The sequence below is a fragment of the Pseudophryne corroboree genome, chromosome 11 (genome assembly GCF_028390025.1).
Source record: "Pseudophryne corroboree isolate aPseCor3 chromosome 11, aPseCor3.hap2, whole genome shotgun sequence".
Classification (NCBI taxonomy): Eukaryota; Metazoa; Chordata; class Amphibia; order Anura; family Myobatrachidae; genus Pseudophryne; species Pseudophryne corroboree.
The window spans coordinates 326,215,169-326,236,326 of record NC_086454.1 but is presented as its reverse complement, the minus strand read 5'-3'; the positions used below and the strand labels follow the sequence as shown (position 1 = coordinate 326,236,326).

Below are 21,158 nucleotides of genomic sequence, written 5' to 3'. Positions count from 1 at the left end.
GCAGTACTAGTGTGATATTATATATATATATATATATTGATTTCATCTCATTATCATCCAGTCTATATTAGCAGCAGACACAGTACGGTAGTCCACGGCTGTAGCTACCTCTGTGTCGGCAGTCGCTGGTCCATCCATAATTGTATACCACCTACCCGTGGTTTTTTTTTTTTCTTTCTTCTTGATACATACTACTATAGTAGCTTACTGTAGCAGTCTGCGGTGCTGCTGAGCTGACAGTGTCCAGCAGGTCCGTCATCAGTCATTACATAATAAATATATATTATATACCTGTCCGGCTGCAGTACTAGTGATATTATATATATATATATATTGATTTCATCTCATTATCATCCAGTCTATATTAGCAGCAGACACAGTACGGTAGTCCACGGCTGTAGCTACCTCTGTGTCGGCAGTCGCTGGTCCATCCATAATTGTATACCACCTACCCGTGGTTTTTTCTTTTTCTTTCTTCTTTATACATACTACTATAGTAGCTTACTGTAGCAGTCTGCGGTGCTGCTGAGCTGACAGTGTCCAGCAGGTCCGTCATCAGTCATTACATAATAAATATATATTATATACCTGTCCGGCTGCAGTACTAGTGTGATATTATATATATATATATATATTGATTTCATCTCATTATCATCCAGTCTATATTAGCAGCAGACACAGTACGGTAGTCCACGGCTGTAGCTACCTCTGTGTCGGCAGTCGCTGGTCCATCCATAATTGTATACCACCTACCCGTGGTTTTTTTTTTCTTTCTTCTTGATACATACTACTATAGTAGCTTACTGTAGCAGTCTGCGGTGCTGCTGAGTTGACAGTGTCCAGCAGGTCCGTCATCAGTCATTACATAATAAATATATATTATATACCTGTCCGGCTGCAGTACTAGTGATATTATATATATATATATTGATTTCATCTCATTATCATCCAGTCTATATTAGCAGCAGACACAGTACGGTAGTCCACGGCTGTAGCTACCTATGTGTCGGCAGTCGCTGGTCCATCCATAATTGTATACCACCTACCCGTGGTTTTTTTTTTTCTTTCTTCTTTATACATACTACTATAGTAGCTTACTGTAGCAGTCTGCGGTGCTGCTGAGCTGACAGTGTCCAGCAGGTCCGTCATCAGTCATTAGTACATAATAAATATAGCTACCTGTCCGGCTGCAGTACTAGTGTGATATAATATATATTGATTTCATCTCATTATCATCCAGTCTATATTAGCAGCAGACACAGTACGGTAGTCCACGGCTGTAGCTACCTCTGTGTCTTTTAGTTGTGCCTATTAAAATATGGAGAACAAAAATGTTGAGGTTCCAAAATTAGGGAAAGATCAAGATCCACTTCCACCTCGTGCTGAAGCTGCTGCCACTAGTCATGGCCGAGACGATGAAATGCCAGCAACGTCGTCTGCCAAGGCCGATGCCCAATGTCATAGTACAGAGCATGTAAAATCCAAAACACCAAATATCAGTAAAAAAAGGACTCCAAAATCTAAAATAAAATTGTCGGAGGAGAAGCGTAAACTTGCCAATATGCCATTTACTACACGGAGTGGCAAGGAACGGCTGAGGCCCTGGCCTATGTTCATGGCTAGTGGTTCAGCTTCACATGAGGATGGAAGCACTCAGCCTCTCGCTAGAAAACTGAAAAGACTCAAGCTGGCAAAAGCACCGCAAAGAACTGTGCGTTCTTCGAAATCCCAAATCCACAAGGAGAGTCCAATTGTGTCGGTTGCGATGCCTGACCTTCCCAACACTGGACGTGAAGAGCATGCGCCTTCCACCATTTGCACGCCCCCTGCAAGTGCTGGAAGGAGCACCCGCAGTCCAGTTCCTGATAGTCAGATTGAAGATGTCAGTGTTGAAGTACACCAGGATGAGGAGGATATGGGTGTTGCTGGCGCTGGGGAGGAAATTGACAAGGAGGATTCTGATGGTGAGGTGGTTTGTTTAAGTCAGGCACCCGGGGAGACACCTGTTGTCCGTGGGAGGAATAGGGCCGTTGACATGCCTGGTGAAAATACCAAAAAAATCAGCTCTTCGGTGTGGAAGTATTTCAACAGAAATGCGGACAACATTTGTCAAGCCGTGTGTTGCCTTTGTCAAGCTGTAATAAGTAGGGGTAAGGACGTTAACCACCTTGGAACATCCTCCCTTATACGTCACCTGCAGCGCATTCATAATAAGTCAGTGACAAGTTCAAAAACTTTGGGCGACAGCGGAAGCAGTCCACTGACCAGTAAATCCCTTCCTCTTGTAACCAAGCTCACGCAAACCACCCCACCAACTCCCTCAGTGTCAATTTCCTCCTTCCCCAGGAATGCCAATAGTCCTGCAGGCCATGTCACTGGCAATTCTGACGAGTCCTCTCCTGCCTGGGATTCTTTCGATGCATCCTTGCGTGTAACGCCTACTGCTGCTGGCGCTGCTGTTGTTGCTGCTGGGAGTCGATGGTCATCCCAGAGGGGAAGTCGTAAGACCACTTTTACTACTTCCACCAAGCAATTGACTGTCCAACAGTCCTTTGCGAGGAAGATGAAATATCACAGCAGTCATCCTGCTGCAAAGCGGATAACTGAGGCCTTGGCATCCTGGGTGGTGAGAAACGTGGTTCCGGTATCCATCATTACTGCAGAGCCAACTAGAGACTTGTTGGAGGTACTGTGTCCCCGGTACCAAATACCATCTAGGTTCCATTTCTCTAGGCAGGCGATACCGAAAATGTACACAGACCTCAGAAAAAGAGTCACCAGTGTCCTAAAAAATGCAGCTGTACCCAATGTCCACTTAACCACGGACATGTGGACAAGTGGAGCAGGGCAGGGTCAGGACTATATGACTGTGACAGCCCACTGGGTAGATGTATGGACTCCGGCCGCAAGAACAGCAGCGGCGGCACCAGTAGCAGCATCTCGCAAACGCCAACTCTTTCCTAGGCAGGCTACGCTTTGTATCACCGGTTTCCAGAATACGCACACAGCTGAAAACCTCTTACGGCAACTGAGGAAGATCATCGCGGAATGGCTTACCCCAATTGGACTCTCCTGTGGATTTGTGGCATCGGACAACGCCAGCAATATTGTGTGTGCATTAAATATGGGCAAATTCCAGCACGTCCCATGTTTTGCACATACCTTGAATTTGGTGGTGCAGAATTTTTTAAAAAACGACAGGGGCGTGCAAGAGATGCTGTCGGTGGCCAGAAGAATTGCGGGACACTTTCGGCGTACAGGCACCACGTACAGAAGACTGGAGCACCACCAAAAACGCCTGAACCTGCCCTGCCATCATCTGAAGCAAGAAGTGGTAACGAGGTGGAATTCAACCCTCTATATGCTTCAGAGGTTGGAGGAGCAGCAAAAGGCCATTCAAGCCTATACAATTGAGCACGATATAGGAGGTGGAATGTACCTGTCTCAAGCGCAGTGGAGAATGATTTCAACGTTGTGCAAGGTTCTGCAACCTTTTGAACTTGCCACACGTGAAGTCAGTTCAGACACTGCCAGCCTGAGTCAGGTCATTCCCCTCATCAGGCTTTTGCAGAAGAAGCTGGAGGCATTGAAGGAGGAGCTAAAAGGGAGCGATTCCGCTAGGCATGTGGGACTTGTGGATGGAGCCCTTAATTCGCTTAACAAGGATTCACGGGTGGTCAATCTGTTGAAATCAGAGCACTACATTTTGGCCACCGTGCTCGATCCTAGATTTAAAACCTACCTTGGATCTCTCTTTCCGGCAGACACAAGTCTGCTGGGGTTCAAAGACCTGCTGGTGACAAAATTGTCAAGTCAAGCGGAACGCGACCTGTCAACATCTCCTCCTTCACATTCTCCCGCAACTGGGGGTGCGAGGAAAAGGCTCAGAATTCCGAGCCCACCCGCTGGCGGTGATGCAGGGCAGTCTGGAGCGACTGCTGATGCTGACATCTGGTCCGGACTGAAGGACCTGACAACGATTACGGACATGTCGTCTACTGTCACTGCATATGATTCTGTCACCATTGAAAGAATGGTGGAGGATTATATGAGTGACCGCATCCAAGTAGGCACGTCAGACAGTCCGTACTTATACTGGCAGGAAAAAGAGGCAATTTGGAGCCCCTTGCACAAACTGGCTTTATTCTACCTAAGTTGCCCTCCCACAAGTGTGTACTCCGAAAGAGTGTTTAGTGCCGCCGCTCACCTTGTCAGCAATCGGCGTACGAGGTTACTTCCAGAAAATGTGGAGAAGATGATGTTCATTAAAATGAATTATAATCAATTCCTCCGTGGAGACATTGACCAGCAGCAATTGCCTCCACAAAGTACACAGGGAGCTGAGATGGTGGCTTCCAGTGGGGACGAATTGATAATCTGTGAGGAGCGGGATGTACACGGTGATATATCGGAGGATGATGATGAGGTGGACATCTTGCCTCTGTAGAGCCAGTTTGTGCAAGGAGAGATTAATTGCTTCTTTTTCGGTGGGGGTCCAAACCAACCCGTCATTTCAGTCACAGTCGTGTGGCAGACCCTGTCACTGAAATGATGGGTTGGTTAAAGTGTGCATGTCCTGTTTATACAACATAAGGGTGGGTGGGAGGGCCCAAGGACAATTCCATCTTGCACCTCTTTTTTCTTTCATTTTTATTTGCGTCATGTGCTGTTTGGGGAGTGTTTTTTGGAAGGGCCATCCTGCGTGACACTGCAGTGCCACTCCTAGATGGGCCAGGTGTTTGTGTCGGCCACTAGAGTCGCTTATCTTACTCACACAGCTACCTCATTGCGCCTCTTTTTTTCTTCTTTGCGTCATGTGCTGTTTGGGGAGTGTTTTTTGGAAGGGCCATCCTGCGTGACACTGCAGTGCCACTCCTAGATGGGCCCGGTGTTTGTGTCGGCCACTAGGGTCGCTTATCTTACTCACACAGCTACCTCATTGCGCCTCTTTTTTTCTTCTTTGCGTCATGTGCTGTTTGGGGAGTGTTTTTTGGAAGGGCCATCCTGCGTGACACTGCAGTGCCACTCCTAGATGGGCCAGGTGTTTGTGTCGGCCACTAGGGTCGCTTAGCTTACTCACACAGCTACCTCATTGCGCCTCTTTTTTTCTTCTTTGCGTCATGTGCTGTTTGGGGAGTGTTTTTTGGAAGGGCCATCCTGCGTGACACTGCAGTGCCACTCCTAGATGGGCCCGGTGTTTGTGTCGGCCACTAGGGTCGCTTATCTTACTCACACAGCTACCTCATTGCGCCTCTTTTTTTCTTTGCGTCATGTGCTGTTTGGGGAGTGTTTTTTGGAAGGGCCATCCTGCGTGACACTGCAGTGCCACTCCTAGATGGGCCCGGTGTTTGTGTCGGCCACTAGGGTCGCTTAGCTTAGTCATCCAGCGACCTCGGTGCAAATTTTAGGACTAAAAATAATATTGTGAGGTGTGAGGTATTCAGAATAGACTGAAAATGAGTGGAAATTATGGTTTTTGAGGTTAATAATACTTTGGGATCAAAATGACCCCCAAATTCTATGATTTAAGCTGTTTTTTAGTGTTTTTTGAAAAAAACACCCGAATCCAAAACACACCCGAATCCGACAAAAAAAATTTGGTGAGGTTTTGCCAAAACGCGGTCGAACCCAAAACACGGCCGCGGAACCGAACCCAAAACCAAAACACAAAACCCGAAAAATTTCAAGTGCACATCTCTAGTAACTATGTACCTGGACAGAACATGTTGCACTGCAAGGGAAACAAATACATTATTTTGCATGCAGAGTAAATACTGGCTGCTTTTTGCATGTAGACCACAAATGCTGCACAGCCTTATTGTTACACTGCAATTTAGATTTAAGTTTGGACACACCCCTTCCACATCTAAATCTCTTTGCACCTGTTACATCTGCCCCACCTGCAGTGTGGCATGGTTTTGCCCAGGTGCCCAGTTATTTGCCCTTCTTACTTTATTCCCGTAGCAAACAATAAATGTTAAACATGAGAAGACGTCTTTCATGATATAAAACTGCAAGATGTAACGTCTTCACTAATGTCAGTGTAGGTGGGATCTTCGATAACCAGAACCTAAGGGTGGCTTGCTTGGCAATCGTATGGATTGGCCAGTCAACCTACCACGCTATCTGTGAAATGGACGGTTCTGGGGGTTAACTGGGTGGCGCAGTGTAATCATACAAGACCTTCTGCCTTGTGGGAGTGTCACGGGCGTGTCATGGGCGTGTCATAGGCGTGTCAGCTAACTTCTGGGCTTATTTGCAGAGTGTGGGCAGAGATGGGACATCTGTTTCAGCCGGACATTTGCATCCAGATCATTTGCAGATGGGGTGGCTGTAAGTCCAGATACTAATGATGATTACTGCAGTGGGAGTAATAACAGTGGGCAGGACACGCTTCCACGCGCAGCTACATGGGTTTTTGCTATATGGTGGGTTCGCACATAGGGGGTCATTCCGACCCATTAGCTTGCTGCGGTGCAAATGGGTCCGGAATGCGCATGCGCGTCGTTGCCCGGTGACAGCAACGACGCTTACAACGAAGAAAGCGGTCGCAGCGGCGAGCGCAAGAAGATGGACAGCAAGAGGGCGTTCCTGGGCGTCACCTTACTGTTTCCTGCCGTTTTCGGGGAGTGGGAAGTAAAACGCAGGCGTGTCCAGGCGAACGGAGGGCGGAGGTGTGATGTCAAAGCCGGCCCCATCAATACTGAGATCGTCGCACAGGGTAAGTATGTCCAGGGCTGGTCTTGTTTTTCACAAAAACATTTTAGCATAGCAGGGCTGCACAAGTGATCGCAGCCCTGCTAAGCTAAAATACACTCCCCCATAGGTGGAGATTAGTTGGTCGCACCAGCAGCAAAAAGTTGCTTGGTGCGATCAACTCGGAATGACCCCCATTGTCATTTATGCAGTAGGCTGGCAGAATGTAAAAAGGACCATGGATGTGTTGTACTCCAACTCAGCCTCAAGGGGGGAAGAGAGGCGGAACGGTAGTTAGAAGGGAGGCTGAGTCAAGGGAGGGTGTAGGAATGGCTGAGATCAGGATGTGCTTGGAAGATGAAGGAAGGTGTCAGAGGATAGTGATAGTGTGAGCATGCCTCAAGGGGGAGATCTTTCAGTGTTCACTTCTCTGATTCTGCCTCTTCTTCTCTACCTCTATCAGTTGTAGTACCTCAGGGCTCAGTCTTGGGTCCTCTGCTTTTCTCAATCTATACCTCCTGTCTTGGTAAACTAATCAGCTCCTTTGGATTTCAGCACCATTTGTACGCAGATGATACTCATTCTACCTATCCTCCCCAGATTTGTCACCATCTGTATTGGCTTGTGTCACTGGATGCCTGTCCGCCATTTCATCTTGGATATCATCTCGCCACCTCAAACTCAACATTTCCAAAACAGAATTAATTATTTTCCCACCAGCTAAGAGTAGTTACCAACCTGATATCTCCATAACTGTTGACCAGGGCCGGCTCCAGGCATGTTCGAATAGAGCGGCCGCGCCGCCATATTCGTACCTGTAGCTGACCCTGCTGTGCAGCTCTCCCCAAGTCCCCGGCCTTTAACTGTTGTGCGCGATATGTGCGCTGCGCGGCGCCGGCGTCTGACGTCAGACGCTGGCGCCGCGCAGCGCGCATACAGCACACCGACCACCGCCTGCAGACAGCCACACTCCCCCTCCCCGCAGATCACACCACCATTGGAAGAGTCCTCCGGTCCCGGCCCGCGCCCTCTGACAGCAGCAGTGCCTCCCTCCTGCGCCGCAGGTATTGTGGGGTGCATTTATTTATCTGGCACTGTGGGGGGCATTTATTTACCTGGCACTGTGGGGGCATATCTGGCACTGGGGGCATTTAATGTATCTGGCACTGTGGGGGAATATCTGGCACTGGGGGCATTAATGTATCTGGCACTGTGGAGGCATATCTGGCACTGGGGGCATTTAATGTATCTGGCACTGTGGAGGCATATCTGGCACTGGGGGCATTAATGTATCTGGCACTGTGGGGGCATATCTGGCACTGTGGGGTCATCTGCACTGTGGGGGCATTTATGGATCTGTCACTGTGGGGGCATTTACGGATCTGTCACTGTGGGGGCATATCTGGCACTGTCGGGTCAGCTGCACTGTGGGGGGCATTTATGTATCTGGCACTGTGGGAGCATATCTGGCACTGTGGGGGCATATCTGCGCTGTGGGGGCATTTATGTATCTGGCACTGTGGGGGTATATCTGCACTGTAGGGGCACTTATTTATCTGGCACTGTGGGGGCACTTATTTATCTGGCACTGTGGGGGGCATTTATTTATCTGGCACTGTGGGGGCATATCTGGCACTGGGGGCATTTAATGTATCTGGCACTGTGGAGGCATATCTGGCACTGGGGGCATTAATGTATCTGGCACTGTGGGGGCATATCTGGCACTGTGGGGTCATCTGCACTGTGGGGGCATTTATGGATCTGTCACTGTGGGGGCATTTACGGATCTGTCACTGTGGGGGCATATCTGGCACTGTCGGGTCAGCTGCACTGTGGGGGGCATTTATGTATCTGGCACTGTGGGGGCATATCTGGCACTGTGGGGGCATATCTGCGCTGTGGGGGCATTTATGTATCTGGCACTGTGGGGGTATATCTGCACTGTGGGGGCACTTATTTATCTGGCACTGTGGGGGCACTTATTTATCTGGCACTGTGGGGGGGCATTTATTTATCTGGCACTGTGGGGGCATATCTGGCACTGGGGGCATTTAATGTATCTGGCACTGTGGGGGTATATCTGCACTGTGGGGGCACTTATTTATCTGGCACTGTGGGGGGCATTTATTTATCTGGCACTGTGGGGGGCATTTATTTATCTGGCACTGGGGGCATTAAATGTATCTGGCACTGTGGGGGCATATCTGGCACTGGGGGCATTAAGGTATCTCTCACTGTGGGGGCATATCTGGCACTGGGGGCATTAATGTATCTATCACTGTGGGGGCATATCTGGCACTGGGGACATTAATGTATCTGGCACTGTGGGGGAATATCTGGCACTGGGGGCATTAATGTATCTATCACTGTGGAGGCATATCTGGCACTGGGGGCATTAATGTATCTGGCACTGTGGGGGCATATCTGGCACTGGGGGCATTAATGTATCTGACACTGGGGGGGGGGCAATAATGTATCTGGCACTGTGTGGGCACTTATGCATCTGGCACTGGGGGCATTTATGCATCTGGCACTGGGGGCATTTATGTATCTGAACTGTGGGTGCATATCTGGCACTGTGTGGCCATTTATGTAGCTGGCACTGCTGGGAGGCATATCACGTGTAGCTGGCACTGCTGGGGGGGCATATCACGTGTAGCTGGCACTGCTGGGGGGCATGTCACGTGTAGCTGGCACTGCTGGGGGGCATGTCACGTGTAGCTGGCACTGCTGGGGGGCATGTCACGTGTAGCTGGCACTGCTGGGGGGCATGTCACGTGTAGCTGGCACTGCTGGGGGGCATGTCACGTGTAGCTGGCACTGCTGGGGAGCATGTCACGTGTAGCTGGCACTGCTGGGGGGCACTGTCCATGCTTTGGCATATAGGTATGGAAACAACAAGCAGTATGTACATCATTTTGCCCTCCTAACTTAAAAATGTGCCCTCCCTGTGATCAGCACCATGCCCTAAAAAGTGAACACTATCATGTGTAGCTGGCACTGCTGGGGGGCATGTCATGTGTAGCTGGCACTGCTGCGGGGCATGTCATGTGTAGCTGGCACTGCTGCGGGGCATGTCATGTGTAGCTGGCACTGCTGGGGGGCATGTCATGTCTATCTGGCACTGCACATTATGTGTATCTGGCACTATACTGGAGACATTGTGTGTAAGGAACACTACTGTGGCTATGTGTAAGGCTGCTAATTGTGTGAAAATATATTTATAGTTTGATGATATGAAGGTACGAGGCCACGCCCACTTTTCCAGAGACCACGCTCACTTTTCTGATCTGCTCTGTCAGTCCCTCCATTGGTTACCGATATTCTACCGTGTCAAATATAAATAAAATACTTTTACTTACATACAAGGCTATTAACCAAACTGCACCATCATACATCTCCTCACTTATCTCAAAATATCTCCCTACCAGACCTCTCCGCTCTGCACAAGATCTGCGTCTCTCATCCACATGTATTACCTGTTCCCACTCAAAATTACAGGACTTTACCCAGGCTTCACCCACTCTGTGGAATGCACTCCCACGCACAATAAGACTCTCCTCTAGTCTCCAAACCTTTAAACGTTCCCTGAAAACTCATCTCTTCAGACAACCCTACCAAATTTCAGACCCACACACATAACCTTCAATGCTTCCCTATCAAGTTACATCCCCTCTGTACAGTCCACATAAACTCACATTTTGTCTTCCAACATTGCTGGGTGATCATATCATACAACCCATTAAGAACCTAGCAATCTGGGGAACCATTATGTAACAGGTAGCATCTATCCTTGTGTATCAATGCCTATTTCCCTATAGATCAGTGTTTCCCAACCGCGGTCCTCAAGGCACACTAACAGTCCTGGTTTTAGTGATATCCAGGCTTGAACACAGGTGACTTAATTAGTAGCTCAGTTATTTTGATTTAACCACCTGTGCTGAAGCCTGGATATCACTAAAACCTGCACTGTTGGTGTGCCTTGAGGACCGCGGTTGGGAATGCCTGCTATAGATTGTAAGCTTGCGAGCAGGGCCTTCCTACCTCTGTCTGTCTTTGCCCAGTTTTGTTCTATTACTGTTGTTCTAATTGTAAAGCGCAACGGAATATGCTGCGCTATATAAGAAACTGCTAATAAATAAATAATACAAAGAGACAATGTGGCCAGGACAGGTGTGAGTAGTAATGTGGGAGAGAAGGAGGAAAAGTGCTGGGATCTAAAGGATTCCGCCTAGTAACAGTGGTCTTAGGGGAGGGTAATACTGAAGAAGAGTAGGTGTTAGAAGGATTGCTGAATACATAAACAGTACAGAGATTAGAGAAGACTGGGGCAAGGCAGTGATCAATTATGGGAGAGGGGGAAAACATCCATTGGGATAGTCCAAACAAGGAGTCGAGAGAGAGCAATTTGGAGGTAGCGGTGCACTGTTCCACCCCTGTATTCATGTCTTGCCCAAAAATGTAAATGAATACTATCACACAAACCTGCTGAGCTATTATGTAATGTTACATATCAGGTAAGAGGTCTGATTTTGACTGTCCTTCGCACTCATTCTCATTACTGTGCAGTGTCTTTCTATGGCCACTAGATGTATAGGCTGCATTTAGATAAAGTTATAGACTGCTATAGACAACAGTGGTCTGTGACACCTGCATACTTTCACACACTACACAGTATGCTCATGTAATGCACAACACTGTCCTTACTATGCCACGCACTACTCCGAGCTACAGAGGAGGACAATACCAGCTGTGTCCCCACAGTCCTGTCCTGCAGTTGTAATTCCATCCCTAGCAGGAAGTCCTGCTTCCAGCTGTTACATATTCATGCAGCAACCTCCTTCTGTTCTCCAGTTCAGACCTGTACAACTGAAGGTGAGATCTGCATCACAGCACCCTGCAGGAGATTGCTGTCCCGGTGAGTAGATTACATGCAGGTAATAAAGGTACAGTATAAACCTGTGGGCTGTGCTCTGTTTACAGGTGGTAGGCAGCCTCATTCGTTTTATTCAGCCCACAAATCACAGTAGGAAAGGGGGGGAGGGATTACGGGGGTCATGTAGTAGATTTAGGAAGCTTTGTAGGGCAAAAGCAGCTTTATACCACTCACTTTGCGGGCACACGTAGGTTTATTTGCCAGATCACCACATTTGCAGACGATTTATGAGGGAGAGAAGAGACAAATATGTTGGTACCCTTATAGCTTATTGAAATAATGCTTCGTTCCTCCTGAAAAGTGATAAAAGCAAAAGATAATGTCTCATGCACATACCTGCATGCCTTTGCTAATAAACAAAGAAACAGAAAAAAAAAAAATATGATTTATTCTCCGAAGAAATTCTAAAATGACCTAGACATATTTGTTGTTACCCCTTAGAAAAGATAACAAACAATTTGATTATAATGATATTCAAACTAATTGCTTTTTTGAATTAGCATCATTCTCCTAATCAGAAATTCAATCTGTTTAAATGGAGAAAAGTAGTTACTCTGCTGTTTGGTATCATCATGAGCACCACACTGAACATGGACAAGAGAACGCAAAGGAGAGAATTGTCTGGGGAGATCAGGAAGAAAAAATATAGACAAGCACGTTAAAGGTAAAGGCAGTAAGACCATCTCCAAGCTGCTTGATGTTCCTGTGACTACAGTTGCAAATATAATTAAGAAGTTTAATGTCCATGGGACTATGGCCAGACTCTCTGGAGGCAAGCGCAAGAGAAAAAAAATCAACCCCAGATTAAATAGAGAGACTGGGAGAGTGGTAAGAAAAAAAAAAAACACAGAGGCAAGGAAACTCACAAAGAGATACAAGATGACCTTCAAGGTCAAGGTACGTCAGCGTGTGATCGCACCATCCAACACTTTATGAGCAATAGTGGGTTTGATGCAAGAAGTCCCAAGAGGATGCATGTATGGAAAAAAAAGGTGCATATTGACACAATGCTTTTGGGGAGAATGTCCTTCGGACAGATGAGTCACAACTGGAGCTTTTTGGCAAGTCACATTAGCTCTATGTTCACAGGTGAAAACATGAAGTTGTAAAAGAAAAGAATTCCATTGGTTATGTTTTGGGTCTGCTTTACTGTATCTGGAATGGGATGCCTTGTGTCTGTGCAGGGCACAATGTCAGAGGGTTTGGTTGGGATGCTGGCAGTCACATGACCAACACCGGCATGCCGATGCTGACGGGACAGGGTAAGTATTTTAACCCTTCCCTGTCACCTACCCTAAACTGCTTGGGGTGGCGGCTAGGACTAAGACTCTGGGGGGTGGTGGCTAAAGGTGGATACACACTGATAGATATATGTTCAGATCAATTGATTGGCAGTTATATCTATGGACGGATCGGGCAGTGTGTTGAGCATAACACTGCCCGAACCGCCGGGGACTGAAGTCACAAACTGGCCGGGCGTGTACACACGCCCGCTCAGTTCAGCTGTCAATCACTGCCGGCTGCCGCAGCATGTGTACGGGCGGTTGGCCAACCACCCGTACACACACAGCGATGTGCCAATATATCGTTAGATATACTGGCCGTTGAACGACGGAGTTCACCGACATATCGCCCGTACACACTGGCCGACGGACCCGCGATGTATCGGCCGTTCAGTAGAACGGCCGATATATCGGCCACTGTGTACCCCCCTTAAGACTCGGGGGCGGCGGCTAAGGTTAACCTACCCTCTAGTGCTTAACCGTAACCTCCCCCCAGGCCTTAACCCTAACAGTGTCCTTGATACTTACATTCGGTATGTTGGCAGTCGGTGTTTGGGCGCTGGGATTCCTAGTGTTGTCGGGATTCCGGCGTCGGTAACATCTAAATGCATCCCATGTCAGATAGCTCTGTCTCAGCCACAGGTGTCATGGGTCCTCCAAAACGATAGTCACCCAAAACACACAGCTAAGAGCATCCAAGAATGAACGTTGGACTATTCTGAAGTGGCTTTCTTTGAGCCCTGATCTGGTTCCTATGGAAGGGTATCAGTATGAGTTCCCGGCGGCCCACCGGCATCAGCATCCCGTCCGCCAGTATGCCGGCAGCGGGGTGAGCGCAAAGAGTAACCTTGCAGGCTTGCTGCGCTCGCCATGCTGCAGGCTAGGCGGCTCACTGCACTCGCCACAAGATCTGTTCCCACTCTGGGTGTCGTCGGCACCCATGAGTGGGAATAGCCCCTGTGTGCCGGTATTCCGGCTGTCGGCATTACGGCGTCGGTATCCTGACAGCAGTCAGTTTAAACATATACCCTATGGAACATCTATGGAGCAGAAACATGCAGTCTGGAGAAGGCACCTATGAAACCCGAGACAGCTAGAGCAACTTGCTCAGGAACAGTGGGCCAAGCTACCTGGTGACAGGTACAGACGTCTCATTGAGAGCTACAGAAATTTCTAGAGTGCAGTGATTGCCTCTACAGAGTGTGCAGCACAATATTAAATGTCCTCACCAGTTTTGTCCATGACGGGTATGGGTCGTTGGGTAGACACAACTTAGGTCGACAGTCCTTCGGTCGACCATGGAATGTCGACATGCATTAGGTCGACATAGACAATATGTTGACATGGTCATTAGGTCGACATGTGCTAGGTCGACAGGTCAAAAGGTCACCATGGTTTGTTTTACTTTTTTTGGTGTCGTTTTCATCGTAAAGTGATGGGGAACCCCAATTAGTGCACCGTTTCCCTTCACATGGCTCGCGTTCGGGCAGGTTACTGTTCCAATCGTAGTCCACGTGGATTGTTAAGTATGAGAAAATCCAAAAAGTGAAAAAAAGTGAAAAATTCATGTCGACCTTTTGACCTGTCGACCTAATGACCATATCAACCTAATGCACGTCGACCTTCAGTGGTCGACCTAATGGCTGTCGACCTAAGCTGTGTCGGCCTAATGACCGTATCCCGTCCATGACATATTTAATTTTTCAAATATGCTGTTGAATCAAAAATCGAATGCAAAGTCTGATTTCTATGAAATATGGAATAAGCAATGCTGGATGCCAAGTTATTTTGGCACTTTCATGTTATTTAGGTGAAAAGCATGAGTTCTTCTTTTTTCATGGAAGGGTACCAACAAATTTGTCCACGGGACATAAATTTGTCTGTGGATATGAGAGCGATACGAGAGATCAATAAAGAGGGAAAGACTGATCTGAGGAGTACTGGCGGGGCTGTGATGGTACAATTATTCTAATCATGGCCCCACCCCATTGGTGTTACTGATGTGTAACGCAGGCGTGTCCGGACCAATTGCGGGGTGGGACGCGGCGGCTGCGTGACGTCACACGCAGCCTCTGCGGTCAAAAACATGGCGGGTAGCTGCCTGTTTTCGCAGCTAGGCTGCATGGGCATGGAGCTACTCGGCAGGTACGAAAGCATCGCCGCTGCACGATGCTTTCGCACATCTGTGGGACAGGGGGGTAGGGCGTTGCATGCGGGTCGGACTAGCCCTGTGCTGAGGGTCCCCCCCGCATGCCTAAGATTTTGATGGTAGATGTGCATTTTTCCGCACATCTACGACCAGGTCTGAATTAGGCCCAGAGTTCCTATGCTCCCTCATTCTGCAGGAGACTCCCTGAAACGGTAGCAATCTCCCTCACTCCCTGAATAGACCAGCAATCTCCCTGATTGCACCTTTCTCCCATTATGTAGCCGTCACATTCTTGGGGGGAAAATAGAGATACATACATTCAAATGGGATCATCAGTGCCATTTCCCTGCATTGGTTATAACAGCCCAGATTTATTAAGCCTTGGAGAGTGATAAATTGCACTTTGATAAAGTACCAGCCAACCAGCTCCTAATTGCCAATGGTTGGAACTTTATCACTATGCAATTTATCACTCTCCAAGACTTCATAAATCTGAGCCTATGGCAAGTGGCTACATGCATTTTAAATAAGGTTTCTTGTGGCCACTTACGCATACTTGCCTACGCTCCCTCATTCTGCAGGAGACTCCCTGAAATAGCAGCAATCTCCCTGACTCCCTGGGAACATCAGTGTCATTTCCCTGCATTGGTTATAAGGCACAATGGTGGTCATTCCGAGTTGATCGCTCGCTAGCTGTTTTTAGCAGCCGTGCAAACGCTATGCCGCCTCCCACTGGGAGTGTATTTTAGCTTAGCAAAAGCAGCTACAAAGTTTTTTTGTGCAGTTTTAGAGTAGCTCAAAACCTACTCAGCGTTTGCGATTACTTCAAACTGTTCAGTTCCTGTTTTGACGTCACAAACACGTTTGCCCAGCCACGCCTGCGTTTTTCCTGGCACGCCTGCGTTTTTTCGAACACTCCCTGAAAACGGTCAGTTGACACCCAGATACACCCACTTCATGTCAATTACTCTGCGGCCAGCAGTGCGACTGAAAAGCTTCGCTAGACCTTGCGTGAAACTACATTGGCCTTTGTAATAATACGTCGCTCGTGCGCATTGCGCCGCATACGCATGCGCAGAACTGCCGTTTTTTTTGCCTCATCGCTGCACAGCGAACGAATGCAGCTAGCGATCAACTCGGAATGACCACCAATGATCCTTATGGCTACATGCATTTTAAATAAAGTTTCTTGTGGCCACTTACAGTATATGGAACCTCTTGTAAAGCACGATACGCAAGCAAATCCTGCAAAATATCGGTGTCTTTTCTTCAACAAGTAGATCTTACTAACTTTGGGGCTCATTTACATTTGTATGTAAGTCATTTTTATGATGCGCCTCTTAGATGTAGCAGTACACGTCTGCACTGATACACAATCTCCCTGACATGCTTTTTCAGAAGTATGCATTATTCTCTCCATGCTCTCTGTATTTTATGACAAGCCTTTCTCTACTTCACTGTTTCTGTACTGTATTATGGCCCTCATTCCGAGTTGATCGCTCACTAGCAGTTTTTAGCAGCCGTGCAAACGAATAGTCGCTGCCCACGGGGGAGAGTATTTTCGCTTTGCAGGAGTGCGAACGCCTGTGCAGCCGCACGGCAGCAAACACATTTTGTGCAAAACAAGACCAGCCCTGTAGTTACTTATTCTGTGCGATGATTGCTGCGACGAGTGACACGGTAATGATGTCAGATATCCGCCCAGCAAACGCCTGCGTTTTTCCAACCACTCCCAGAAAACGGTCAGTTGACACCCAGAAACTCCCACTTCCTGTCAATCTCCTTGCGTTCGGCTGTGCGATTGGAATCGTCGCTAGAACCAGTGCAAAACTACAAAGGACTTTGTACCCGTACGACACGCGTGCGCATTGCGGTGCATACGCATGCGCAGATTTTTTCCACTGATCGCTACGCGGCGGACAACGGCAGCTAGCAATCAACTCGGAATGAGGGCCTATGTTCATTCTGTTAAGTGCCTTGAGTCCTATTGGTGAAATAAAATTATTATTATTGCTGTTACTGCAGTGTACAATGGCCCTCATTCCGAGTTGTTCGCTCGGTAAAAATCTTCGCATCGCAGCGATTTTCCGCTTAGTGCGCATGCGCAATGTCCGCACTGCGACTGCGCCAAGTAAATTTGCTATGAAGTTAGGATTTTTACTCACGGCTTTTTCTTCGCTCAGGTGATCGTAATGTGATTGACAGGAAGTGGGTGTTACTGGGCGGAAACAGGCCGTTTTATGGGCGTGTTGGAAAAAACGCTACCGTTTCCGGAAAAAACGCAGGAGTGGCCGGAGAAACGGAGGAGTGTCTGGGCGAACGCTGGGTGTGTTTGTGACGTCAAACCAGGAACGACAAGCACTGAACTGATCGCAGATGCCGAGTAAGTCTGGAGCTACTCAGAAACTGCTACGAGGTGTGTAATCGCAATATTGCGAATACATCGTTCGCAATTTTAAGATGCTAAGATTCACTCCCAGTAGGCGGCGGCTTAGCGTGAGCAACTCTGCTAAAATCGCCTTGCGAGCGAACAACTCGGAATGAGGGCCTATGTTGTTGGTGTTATTGTTATGTTAGTTATGTTTTTGTTACGTATTGCACTATTGTTATATATGGACACTTCCTTCCTCTGTGTATAAAAGTCTGTTACAGAGCTCCTCTGTGCAGTGTTGTCTTTCAGTGGCTTTTGCTATAAATGTCTCATGTAATGGTCTTCACTATCCATATACAGGATGACTGGCTGCAGACCTGGGTTCCTGTGGCTGGGTGGGAGTCAGTGATACGGTGTGTTAACAGAAAGATATACAGTATGTCTGTTCCCCTTCTGCAGTGGTGATCCGGATGCTGGCAGCCTCAGCCCTTCCCTCCTGTCTGTTGTGTCACAACATGTTTTGATATCAGGATTTCAGGATGGCATATTTATCATGTGCTCCACCCGATAATAGAGACTTAGCCATCCAATCCCCGATGTAGGCGCAGTTTCCAGCTTTGCCCAGAGTAGTGCATCCAGGACAGGACTGCATCATCTCTTCTAGAGCCTGGTACACACATACAGTCCACTGAGTTGTGTGTGTGTGTGAGTGAGCTCCCGGGTAAGTACAACCATCTAGATATCAGTCATTTATCTTACGTCCTAGAGGATACTGGAGTCCATTTAGTACCATGGGGTATAGATGGGTCCACTAGGAGCCATGGGCACTTTAAGAATTTGGTAGTGTGTGCTGGCTCCTCCCTCTATGCCCCTCCTACCAGGCTCATTTTAGAAAATGTGCCCGGAAGAGCCGGTCACACTGAAGGAAGCTACTGAAGAGTTTTCTGCATTTATTTTCTATGTTTGTTATTTTCAGGCAGGGCTGGATGGCACCAGCCTGCCTGCTTTGTGGGACTTAGGGGGGTAAATGGCCCAACCTCTTGAAGGGTTAATTTTCCCGTTCCCCGCTGACAGGACACTGAGCTCCTGAGGGAACTATTCGCAAGCCCCACCACGGCAAGCGTATATTCCTGCAGCACGCCACCACCCCTAACAGAGCCAGAAGAATGAAGAGTGGTGAGTACTGAGCTGGCGTCCCGGTTAGCAGGGTGACGGCCATTATGGCGGCACGAGGGTACGGAGACGCACGGCTTCTAAACGGGGTGAAATGCGTCTCCAGACACAGTACACAACACAGACTGGCAACGCAGCCTTAAAACGGTTCTCTCCATTTTAAGCACCAGATTCCTCAGCCGGTATAAAAAAAGCGGGAAGACCGCGCACCATTGAAGAGGCGGGGCTTTACTATGAGAGGATCCAATAGCTCACCAGCGCCATTTTCCCTCTGCAGTGGACACAGGCGCTGACTGACAGGGACGCGCAGCTCCTCCGTTGTGAATCCAGATTACCTCAGCGGTACCAGGGGGTCATAGCAGGTGGGGAGTGACTATTAGTGTACTAAGTCCCCTATCAGGGAACTTAGTCTGCGACCCGGCTAAGCTTGGCATTAGCGGTAAGAGCGCTGTGGGGGCTGGCTCCAAATAACTCTGTGTCTCCCTGAAGGGCTCTTTGTGGGTTAATTGTGCTTAACCTTTCGTGTGTGTGTGTGTGTGCTGTCACATTACATTATACAGGGCCGTTTCTTGGGGCAGGCGAGCAGTGCAACCGCACTGGGCGCCCGCCGCGGCACTAACTGTGGCTCCCTGCTTCCCCCTCCTATTTCTCCCCGAGTAACCCGCTCGGGGGGCAGAGTTTCACTGAATGACACGGTTGCGACGCAACCCCGTTACTCCGCGAAACTCCCCCCCCCGAGCGGAGTACAGAGGGGGATCCAAGTTAGGAAGAGGGAAAGGCCGGCGCGAGGAGCGACTGGTGAGGCGGGCCGAAGAGCGGTAATCGCCACTGTAAGTATTCTCTCTCTCTCTCTCAATGTGTAAAATGGGGACACCTGCCATAATGTGTGAAATGGGAACTCTTGCCTGCCGTAGTGTGGGGATTTAATGTATCAAGGGCATTACTGTTTGGGGCTTAATATGGTAGATTTTTTTTTCCCGTGGTGGTCGTGATCTGTTGGAGCAGGGTCAAAAACTGGATTGTGAGGTAGTCTTTTCAGACGAGGCCATGCCCATTTAAATGAGGCCACACCCATTTAGATGAGGCCACTCCCCTTGCCGGGGGCGCGTGCACATTTTTTTTAAATCTAGGTGTGGGGGGGGGGGGGGCGCATTTTTAAATCTCGCACTGGGAGCCAAATTGGCTAGAAACAGCCCTGACATTATGTCAGGCAAAGAGTGTGTTTCTTGTACCGCAGAGTGTTCCTCTTCACCAGGGGGATCACTACTGGGTACTCAGGGTTCACATGCTAGCGGGGCTGAACCGGAGTGGGTTAATTCTCTCAAAGGAATGATTTCCACTCTTTCTACAAAATTGTCCCGCAATGAGAAAGAGACGCAATACTTAAAAGAAACTGTGGATGAGTTTATGAACAGAGAATCAGTCCCCAAAAAAGCATCTCAGTCCCCTCCCATTTGTCCGCAAAAGCAATCTCTGGCCCATATACTGCAATCTGACGCTGATGGGCCAGACTTGGAGGAGGGATTCTGCTCTGTCACAGGGGGTGGTATTCATGTGACCGCCGGTCAGCTGACCGACAGTCACATGACCTCCTCCACCAGCCCGACGGGTCACTGTCCCGATGGTCGGCATGCCGACCAACAGGGACTATTTCCACTCGTGGGTGTCCACGACACCCATAGAGTGGGAATAGAACCCATGGCGACCGCAGGTTGCCACCGAGCCCGCAAGGGGATTGCTGCACTCGCCCCTCCCGCCGGGATCCCGGCGTCGGTATGCTGCCGGGATCCCGGCGTCGGTATGCTGACGGGCGGTCAGGAGACTGCCAGTCAGCCGTACTACACCCGTCACAGGGAATAGAGGCTCTTATAGAGGCTATCAGAGATTTTCTGCATATTCCTGATAAGGTGTCAGAGGAGTGTGAGGAATCTTATTTTAATGTAAAGAAGAAGTCTTCAGTCACTTTTTTCCTGCGTCGAAGGAATTGAATACCCTGTTTGAAGAACCATGGGTTAATCCTGATAAGAAGTTTCAGATCCCTAAAAGGTTGCTCTCATCTTTTCCTTTTCCTCTGAAGGATAGAAAAAAATTGGAAAATCCACCGATAGTGGACACATCAATCTCTAGGCTGTCACGTAAAATTGTATTGCCTGTTCCTGGTGCAGCCTCCCTAAAAGACACGGCTGATCGTAAAATTGAGACTACACTCAAATCATTGTACACAGCTGCTGGGGTGGCCCAAAGACCCACTATTGCATGTGCGTGGATCACTAAAACCACTGCAAAATGGTCAGGTAACCTAATTGAGGGGTTAGATTCCTTATCTAGGGGGAATGTTGTCTTACTCCTGCAGCATATACAGAACTCTGCGAACTTTATGGTGGAAGCCATAAAGGAAATAGGCGTGCTTAACGCACGCACCACCGCTATGGCAATGTTGGCACGCACGGGCTTGTGGCTACGCCAGTGGACTGCTGACGCGGACTCCAGGAAAGGCGTGGAAGGCCTACCATTCACAGGAGAGGCCTTGTTTGGAGATGAACTAGACAA

The 21,158-nt window shown here is 48.5% G+C and overlaps 1 protein-coding gene across 3 annotated transcripts in view; it reads left to right on the top strand.

Annotated features, from left to right (window-relative positions):
- LOC134969637 (solute carrier family 66 member 2-like) overlaps positions 1-21,158 on the top strand; it is a 223,208-nt gene that overhangs the window by 44,279 nt on the left and 157,771 nt on the right. Inside the window, exon 1 of one of the 3 annotated variants that reach the window (XM_063945722.1) lies at positions 11,527-11,614. The exons of the other annotated variants lie outside the window; for them this stretch is intronic. The gene's annotated coding sequence lies outside the window, so the exon portion shown is untranslated. Of the gene's footprint in view, positions 1-11,526; positions 11,615-21,158 lie in introns of those variants that run through there. 3 annotated transcript variants of the gene reach the window in all.